Raw genomic sequence first — 9,862 nt, 5'->3', positions numbered from 1 at the left:
GGGGGGCGACCCATTACAAGACAAACGGACACAACATCCACAAGTCTGAAAGATCACTTGACTTGTTGTAATGTGACGGAATGGACTCTATAATGTGGCGCAATTTGAGACATCTCGCTAGCCATGTTATTGTCTATGAGGATTAGAACAGAACTCAGAAAGGTACATCAATATATGCATGTGCGCACACACACACACATATCTCCACTGTACAATTTTCTATGTTTCTTGTGTAAATGTTCCACATCGGGAATTGATAAAACGAATTTCAAGACGTTTAGACCCTTGAATTTACCAAAGACAAATACATTTGAACAATTTCAGTTGACGTATTTATTGTAAAATACGAAAGGCGACTTTATATTAATCATGTGATACGTAATATGAATTGTTCCTTGTTCATAAACAGATATGGAATGGCTTTTACGGAGATTGATTACATTATATTAAAACAATCTTAGTTTGATTTGGTTTGTTTGAATTTCGCACAAAGCTACTCGAGGGCTATCTGCGCTAGCCATACCTAATTTAGCAGTGTAAGACTAGAGAGAAGGCAGCTAGTCATCACCACCACCGCCAACTCTTGGGCTACTCTTTTACCAACGAATAGTGATATAGACCGTCACATTATAATGTTCCCACAGTTGAAAGGGCGAGCATGTTTGGTGTGACGGGGATTCAAACCCGCGACCCTCGGATTACGAATCGAGTGCCTTATCCATCTACCCATACCAGGCCGTAAAACGATCTCACAGCTTAACCACATCATTGGTGGCGGGTGGTGATGACTAGCTGCCTTCCTCTAGTCTTACGCTGCTAAATTAGGGACGGCTAGCGCAAATAGCCCTTGTGTAGCTTCGCGCGAAATTCAAAAAACATATACATAAAAATATTCTTTAGCAATAACAACGAACTTGGTGGTGAAGTGTCGAACAAGTGAGTCAGTTTCTTGTGAGGGTGTATTTACTCATTGTTTCGTACTCAACGGTCTACAATATGAAAGACACAGGTTACTTCATGCTTCCACGATGCAATGGAACTCAAAGGTACAATCTGTGAATTTCGTTGTTGATTTGATAGTTGGAAAGGAAATCAAGAAAACTAATAATATATTAAATTTCTGTCAACATCAAAACCGAGTGAATACAAAATGGCTGTTTTTGCTAAAAACGTTCAGTGGTTTTAGAAATTCAGGGCTTGTGTTTTAATATAAAATATATTACTACTGCGCATACAGTTTGTTTGTTTTTTACCTCAAATATGTACCACGAGAGGGTCTGACAGTTCTTCCAAAGTTATAAGGCTTCTCGGTGTGTCTGTGGCAAATTTACGGATCTATTGTTTAGATTTCTCCCTGTAACGTTTACGCTGAAAGCAATAAACCGACCCGAAGTTAGAAAACTAAATAATTATACGCAGTGAACTTCTATGTGCGTATGGATCGTTGTTTCTCTGTTGTCGTTGTTTTTTAACATGACAAAACAAGAAAAATAATATTCAGTGTACTTTTTGCGATGCAATAGATTGCCAGTATGGACTTCAAAACAGTTAAAATCTTAAAGAAAAATATCTTGTGATGTTATTTAAAAGTTAAAATATTTTCTTTTATTTAACCTTACAGTTGTGAAAACAGTATTTTCTGTAACGTTAAAATAATAGATTAAAATTCACGCGTTTTATATTGGAAAAAGTAGATAAAAGATAGAGATGTGAAAGAATAATGCCAATAATGTAGTTAAAACTGTGGCAAAGTTGAATAGAAATTATTAAAAAACAAATAAGTCAAAAACAAGAGCTTTGTCTATTGTAATGCTTTTTTTTCTTTGCACTTTTGAAGAGATAGATAATTTTGAATTAATAGAAAAACTACCACTAGGCCTACTCTTGCCAGGCAGTTTTCACCATCACTCTTATAGAGCATCGATGGCAACGGACTGCGAACCATTAATCCTCGGATCCACAGTCTATGCACTCTAACCAGTAAGTCACTTATCATTTAGAAAAAACTATTAAATAAACGCTGGTCCTCCCAGCTATGGTACGCATAAGTACTGTTTATTAACAAACGAAAATACTGTTATTACCCAGAAAATTCGCAAAGGGGGTTACTTCCGTAAAATAACAACAAGAAATAATTGATGAATTAATTAATTTACTCGCTATTTCTGTAAATGAGTACGTTTACATTCTAGTAGACAAAGTATGTTCGTATTATAGTCCTCAAAGAAAGAATCAGGGAGACTGGACATTGACATTAGTTTGGAAGGTTATGAGATATTTTCATTTACTGTTTGCTCTATGTGATAGATATTGCCTTGAAAACTGTAATACAGTGTGCAGGCTATGAACTAAAACAACACAACAAAAAACGAGTTTTTATATAGAGCCAAAGTTTGTTTACGTTTTAGTATATGGTCACGTCAACACTTTGTTTCTGAAACCAAGAGAAGTCGCTGTTTACACTATTCTACGTTAACTCAGTGTCTGTATAAAGAGTACATTCATTTCGTTTCTGTAAACAATATTTTATTTAAGTGCCACATTTGATAATGCTTTGGCGACGTTATGTTGATAACTGAGAAAACGAAAGAGAAGAAAAATGAATATTTCTCCACCTTACCGATTTGTTTTTACAGTGTATGCTTTTCATTACTGATAGAGTCCATGTTTTACTTCATACTGAGGAATATTCAATGCAAAGAACCAGACGTAACAAACAATAGGTGAAATCGCTAATTTTCTATGTAAAATGTAAACCGGAAATACTAAGAAGTAATTAGCGAGATCAACTGAAATATTATTGTTCTTTTTGTTTAAATTTTGGGTGTGACTTACAAGCAATTTGTTTGTTTGTAGTTAAGCACACAACTACACAATGGTCTGCCTGTGCTCTACAAACCACGGGTACTGAAAGTTGGGTTTCAGCAACATACCGCTGAGCGACTGGAGGGACAAGCAATTGTTGCGAAACAAGAGGGAATTCTTAATAGCTGCAACACTTGAAATTATTTTAGGCTAATTTTTTGCACCAGAAATACCAAGCGAGAGGTGCACATTTTATTACTCATCAGGATTTCTACCAACCTACTCTCAAACTAGAATTATTCTAGATAGAATTAGAATAAATTAATCTGTGAGACCACGGACACAGTCAAATATATGAATCTAAAGGGTTTGACCTCCTGAGGCCAGAACTGTAATTAGATTTTAAGTCGCTCAAGAGATGATGGAGATATAAACTAAAATTTGTACTGAAAATAAAAAACAATCCAAGTCATTCTAGTAAGAGTTATGTCACAAACTGACTAAGTCAAAATACTTATATCCGTTGAGTATTTTATAGTTACGTTTGTCTGTTTTATCCCAAAGACACACTGAACGATCTGTTGTGTCAATCGAGAAAAATCAATCTCCAAATCTTATACCTGTACATTCGTAAACCTATTGCTGATCCACCGGGGTGGATCTAGAGTTAAACAGTTACAAAAGTTTTTCACAGGGACAGAACTGATACTGTTAGCAACTTTGATATTGTGGTTTATTAGCAGTTGTAATCTGATCCTTGATAATGTTTTGTTTAATTTTATCTTAATTAAACTTCGACATTATCTATTTAATAATAATATTACTGACGATAACAGATGTCTGATTTTTTTACTACTATAGAACTGTTTTAAAATATTTGCTTTTTTAAAAATGTTATCCACAAAAAAAAGTTTATAAGATGTTTGTAGCAAAGATTCTATTTAATTTTTGTGTCGTTAATATGTTAAAATTCATTTTCTTGCCAAGTGCCTATGAAAACATTATAGTGCATGTTAACAGTTTACTTGATGAAACCAAAGAGAATTCTTCTTCAAGGACCGAATGACGTTGATAATTATAAATCAGAAGAATGTTTTAAAAACTTTAAAGAAGTTCTTTAGAAAATTAGAGATGGTAATAGATGGGCTGCCCTTCTGAGTGTGATCTTTGAGACTACAATAAAACATGAGAATAAATTACTTACGAGACACCAAAGTTTAAACAAAGATTATACGTAAAGAAATAGGTGGGAAGTCTCTTTGATAGTTTTCAGGATAAAGTTGAATTATACGTTAAAGGTTGGCTGTACTTAACCATCAGGCTGAAGGGTGTTTGAGGAAGCTCCAAATATATTTAATGAAAGCAGTTTAAACTAACTTTGTATAAAAGTGGAAGTTTGTTTGTTTTAGAACCAAGCTACATTAAACCATCTTCTGTGGCCACCGCGAATAATTGTTTGTTTTGTTTTTTGAATTTCGCACAAAGCTACTCGAGGGCTATCTGTGCTAGCCGTCCCTAATTTTGCAGTGTAAGACTAGAGGAAAGGCAGCTAGTCATCACCACCCACCGCCAACTCTTGGGCTACTCTTTTACCAATGAATAAAGGAATTGACCGTCACCTTATAACGCCCCCACGGCTGAAAGGGCGAGCATGTTTGGCGCGACCGGGATGCGAACCCGCGACCCTCAGATTACGAGTCGCACGCCTTAACGCGCTTGGCCATGCCGGGCCCACCGCGAAGAATCGAACACCGAATTTTAGCACAATTTAAATAGTGATGTCACAGATCGACGTGTCAAATTTTAACAGATTCAAGAACAAACTTAGTATACATTATCCTGTCGCTGGAAGTATAATGGACAAAATAGATGAGGTTTAATTGCAATGAAAGACTGTTGTATAGTAGTAATAAATTAAATGCACTATTTCGTTAGTTAAGTGGGCTTTTCTTTATACAGTCCCTGTTCTTTATTTATTGGTTCATTTCATTCGTCCAGCATATGATTCTTAATGCTGGAAGATGACGTAGGTTCTAATATTTTAAACTTGCATGTTCTCGCGTGCCACTAGTGGCGGATCCAACATAATCTGTATAACATTTGGACCATTCATACTCTTATGTTACGTCTAAATTTAAAACATGTTTATTCGTTCTTCAATCCGTACAGAAATATTTAATTTCCATATGAACTTAAAGACACATCTCAGTTTAACCTGTAGACAAGAATTACGACATACCTAATGTAATTGATTTGTGATTAAACTAAATAAATAACACTGCACAACAAAGTTTTTGCTTTTTGAACACTGTTGGGTGTTCCTTATAGATTTTTGGCTGCTGGTCACGAAAATCACATCCAAATTTGCCCATCACGTACCGTTTCATCGAAATCTTCAGCGTTGTCATGTTTTTTCTCATATTTGTGTCCAAAATTTTTCGTTTCTGTAAAAGACCTATGAACAATGTTTTGTGCAGTCTGGGCATGTCCAGGCATAAAGTCAAGCCAAGTTGGAAGCTGTTCTGTGGAAGTATGAAGCCCGGGCAGGCCGGAGCCAGCTTGACACTGTCTCAGCAGGCTATAAAAGTGGATTGCATACACAGATGCTGCTCATTGGATTAATATAGACCTTATAGTTTGTACGTATTGTTTCAAAATATAGCATTGCCTCAGTAGCACTGTAACATGTTTGTTTGTTTGTTTTTGAATTTCGCACAAAGCTACTCGAGGGCTATCTGTGCTAGCCGTCCCTAATTTTGCAGTGTAAGACTAGAGGGAAGACAGCTAGTCATCACCACCCACCGCCAACTCTTGGGCTACTCTTTTACCAACGAATAGTGGGATTGACCGTCACATTATAACGCCCCTACGGCTGAAAGGGCGAGCATGTTTGGCGCGACGAGGATGCGAACCCGCGACCCTCAGATTACGAGTCGCACGCCTTAACACGCTTGGCCATGCCGGGCCGACAGGAAAAGAGCCGGCCGAGTGACTACCACGTGATTTAATGGGATGTGCATTAATGAAAGACGTATTTTAGTTATTTTTTCTCCTACCACAACACCTCCGTTGATCCAATGCGTCATCGATGAAACCGGATCATCATTTCTGTGTTATTGAAGCAAATGTTTGCTTGTGTTTATAGTCATCTATAAAGTTTCTGTAAATTATGTTTAAAGGTTTCTTTAGGCCGGATTAGAAACCAGAGTGACCAATTTTTTTTCTTTTCTCTTTTATTTCATTTACTATTACTCGGCCTCAATTATAGAGAGGGGTGTGTTTTTGTTATAGCAAAGCCACATGGACTATCTGCTGAGCCCACCGAGGGGAATCGAACCCGGAGACATACCGCTGTACTAGCGGGGACAATTATAGATAGGAAAACAGAGTAATAATTTCAATCTTTATTTCATTCGTGGTCAACTTTACAAATATATTGAAAACCATTTTAAGGTAGTTGTAATAAATAGGCTAGCTGTAAAAAGAGAGGTTATTTGTGAACAAACTGCATAAAATAAAGTGAAAACATCTAAAATAAACTCGAAATATTTGGAAGAAAATGGAGTTTGAAGAAATCCTTGCAGAAGTAGGAGATTATGGGGTTTTCCAAAAACGACTCATAATTTGGTTTCTTTTGCCTTGCACTGTTCCATTAGCATGGTTTTCTCTAAATTATATCTTCCTGATGTCGGTTCCTGATCACTGGTGTCACGTTCTTGAAGTTACCGAAACCAACCTCAGTGTCCAACAATAGTGCCATTTTGAACTTTTTAAAGAACTCAAAGTCAAATATAACTTTTGAAATAGAAACTATACTCTCGAATGTCTCAACACAGACGTGTCGGAACGGCTGGGTTTACGACAGGACTCTCTATAGCTCCACAGCTTCCACACGTGTAAGTGTTTGTTTTAACTGTTTTAAATATCTCTACAACTTCCCAGCAATCACACACGTAATTGTTGGTTTTATCTGTTTTAAATATATCTATAGCTCCACAGCTTCCATACATGTATGTGGCTTCAGAGGTATCTGCAAAAGCAGGTTGTATAGAATACATCTGGCATCTTCCCACCATAACTTGTCGCTCACGGATATTTGTATTATTCTGTATTTTATTCATTCATTAACAGTTCGACTCGTTCTGCTGTTCCTCTAGGCTCATTTTTTTTCCTGCTATTCTTCCTTTGGAGTTTTAATTTTTTCTCTGTGTCTTAGCCTCGTCATATATTATTTGGCGTTTGTTGAATATTGTACAAAGATACTAATGGGGCTATCTGTATTAGCTACCCCTAATTATGTTCAGTGAAAGGCTTTGATCTCGCGACGCCAATAGTTGTGAGTGGAACACCCTAATATGTATACATATCAAAATAAGGTTATTCTATTAATAAATATTTAACAGCAACATCGTACTAGTTACAAGATCAGTTGTGTTATACTTGTTAATGTGTTTACCGTAAACAATTAATCAAAATAACATTTGATCACGTGAGTTACCGTCTTGTGATTTTGAATGACAGGTGAGGATTTAAAAAACACATCTCTATTTGATTGGGGTGGAAATAACCAATGACGAAGCAGAAACAGATATGCTACTTTAAATATCTTTAAAGCAGTGGTTTCCAAACTTTTTTCATTGACGACACCCCAACACACTTAGCTTGATTTGCGCGACACCTGCAATATTTTTGTAAAGATTTTTAATGTTCCTAATTATTGCCTCTCAGTGACACAGCGGCATGTCTACGGACTCACACTACTAAAGACCAGGTTTCGATACCCGTGGTGGGCACAATACAGATAGCCCATTGTGAAGCTTTATGCTTAATTCCAAACAAACAATATCCTAAATATTCATCGTTTGTTTAACCACTCGAAACTTGTTTTACCACAGGTTAGAATAACTGTTTTAAGGTGCCCCTCTGTTAAACTATTTACGATGTTAGGAAAACACGTAGGCTCCCATATCAAACTAACTAGATTTTGATATCGTGTCTTTACGAACATGAATGCTAAAATACTTTACAAAAACAATCTATCTAGGTACATTTTTGTTCGTGATTAATAAACGAATAAGTTATTAAAAGTTTATATATTCTCCAATCCGGTATTATTCAGGGCAGGTTCAAGTTTTTAAAGACTTTTCTGTTTGTTTGGTTATAGTTGTTGGTTTTTACCAAGATAAAACACTAATAAATTTTACAAACAATATATATGCATTGACAACAGCGTTTTTTTTTAATCAAATGTAGAACTATATAGGGTAATGTGCTGATTATAAAAACAACGTAAAATAATTTACTTTAGTTATGTTCTAAGACCAAACGTTAAAACAGGAACTGAACTCCTAATACAGTGTCTTCCCGTCACCTCAAGGTTACAATTAATAGACGACAATCAAGCTGTTGAAATTTACGTTCATGTATTTTTACGCCTGAAACTCTTGAGAGGTTTTATAAATTATTGCGTCAAAACTGCACGATGTCACCTCTTTGTCTCTATTTTGTCCGAAAAGTATCCATAAAGAACTAACATATCATGATGGAAAAATTAGTGGCATCTCAATTGAACTGCTAAATTGTGACGTACAAAGCTACACAAAGGGTTATCTGTGCTCTGCCCAACACGGGTATCAAAACCCGGTTTCTAGAAGAATAACCCTGCAGAACACGGATTTTTTTTTTCACGGCGGAACAATACAAATCAATTAACCATAGGATTCAAAGTCCCAAAATGTTTACCACAAGGTAACTTTTAACCTGTGTGCGTGTGTGATAATAGTTTCATAGAAGTAAATGATCTTTTTTTGTCCCTATGCTAGGTTTCAAAATTATCTTTTGATTCCTAAGAAATCTTTACAGAAGGTTCTTTATAAATAGGTTTGCATGCAAAAATGTCAAATATCATTTAATTTCTTTATTTAAACCTTCTTAAGTAATCATGTTTTACGATAATTATAAATCAATTGTTTGTTAAAGCGTCAAGCTAAAATAAATTTATTTTCAAAACAACAGATATTTAATAAAAATGAAACATAAAGGCAATGCAAACGTTGAAACCCCATCATTTTTTATATCAAAAGAGTTTGTTTGTTTGAAGTTAAGCCCAAACCTACACAATGGACTATCTGTGCTCTGCTTACTACAGATATCGAAGCTCAGTTTCTTGTAAAATAAGTCTTGTTCATTTTACCTCTGCTAATACATACGTTTACTATAATGTTTGAAATTGAACATGCAAGCATGCTCTCGAGACTATTAATTTCTTAATGCAGAGTTAAGCAAAGTTCTGTCTCTACTCGGTACAGTGTGGGGAATCGAACTCCTAATTTTAGCATTACAGGCTCAGAATTTCGCAGCCAAATGTCGGGAGACATCTTTCTCTGTTAATGAAGATGTTCGTAATACTAGCCTAGTGATAATCCACTACTTTGATACATGCATTTTAATAATGTTGGTTTAAATTACGTTAAATTTCGAAGAAAAAATATCCAAATATGGTGAGACAAGCGATATTTTTGTATTTTCCTGTTATCACTATTCATAATCACCGATTAAAATAAACTAACACTACACGGTCAACAAACCAAACTTTATTAGTTTTCCACTGCATATTTTTAATGCTTGTAACAGCGGCTCACAGAAAATAAACGAACAGAAAACGTTAATATCAAACATATATACATATTAACTGAAAAAAAACAATAAAATTACAATGCAACTGGCATAAAACACATACTACAATTTATTTCATTTATTATTACTATATACCAAAGTTTTATTATTGTCCATAAACAACTATTCAGTGCTTACTGAGATGACGGCAAATTATGTTTCTGACACTGTCCTTCAGATAATAAGGTTCCGTTCGGTATGTTAGCTTCGTTCTCCACAAAACACTGTATAACTCAATAACAGCGTTTATTAAGTTTAAAAAACCACCTTTAAAATGTTCCGAGGTTGAGTTTATTGTTGCACCAAACACCACGAAACAAGTATACACAATGCGAGCATTTTGTTTTTGTACAACGTTCTTCCCGCTGTATTAATATTAGTC

This window comes from Tachypleus tridentatus, chromosome 13 (assembly GCF_004210375.1).
Source record: "Tachypleus tridentatus isolate NWPU-2018 chromosome 13, ASM421037v1, whole genome shotgun sequence".
Classification (NCBI taxonomy): Eukaryota; Metazoa; Arthropoda; class Merostomata; order Xiphosura; family Limulidae; genus Tachypleus; species Tachypleus tridentatus.
This window is presented reverse-complemented; position numbering follows the sequence as displayed.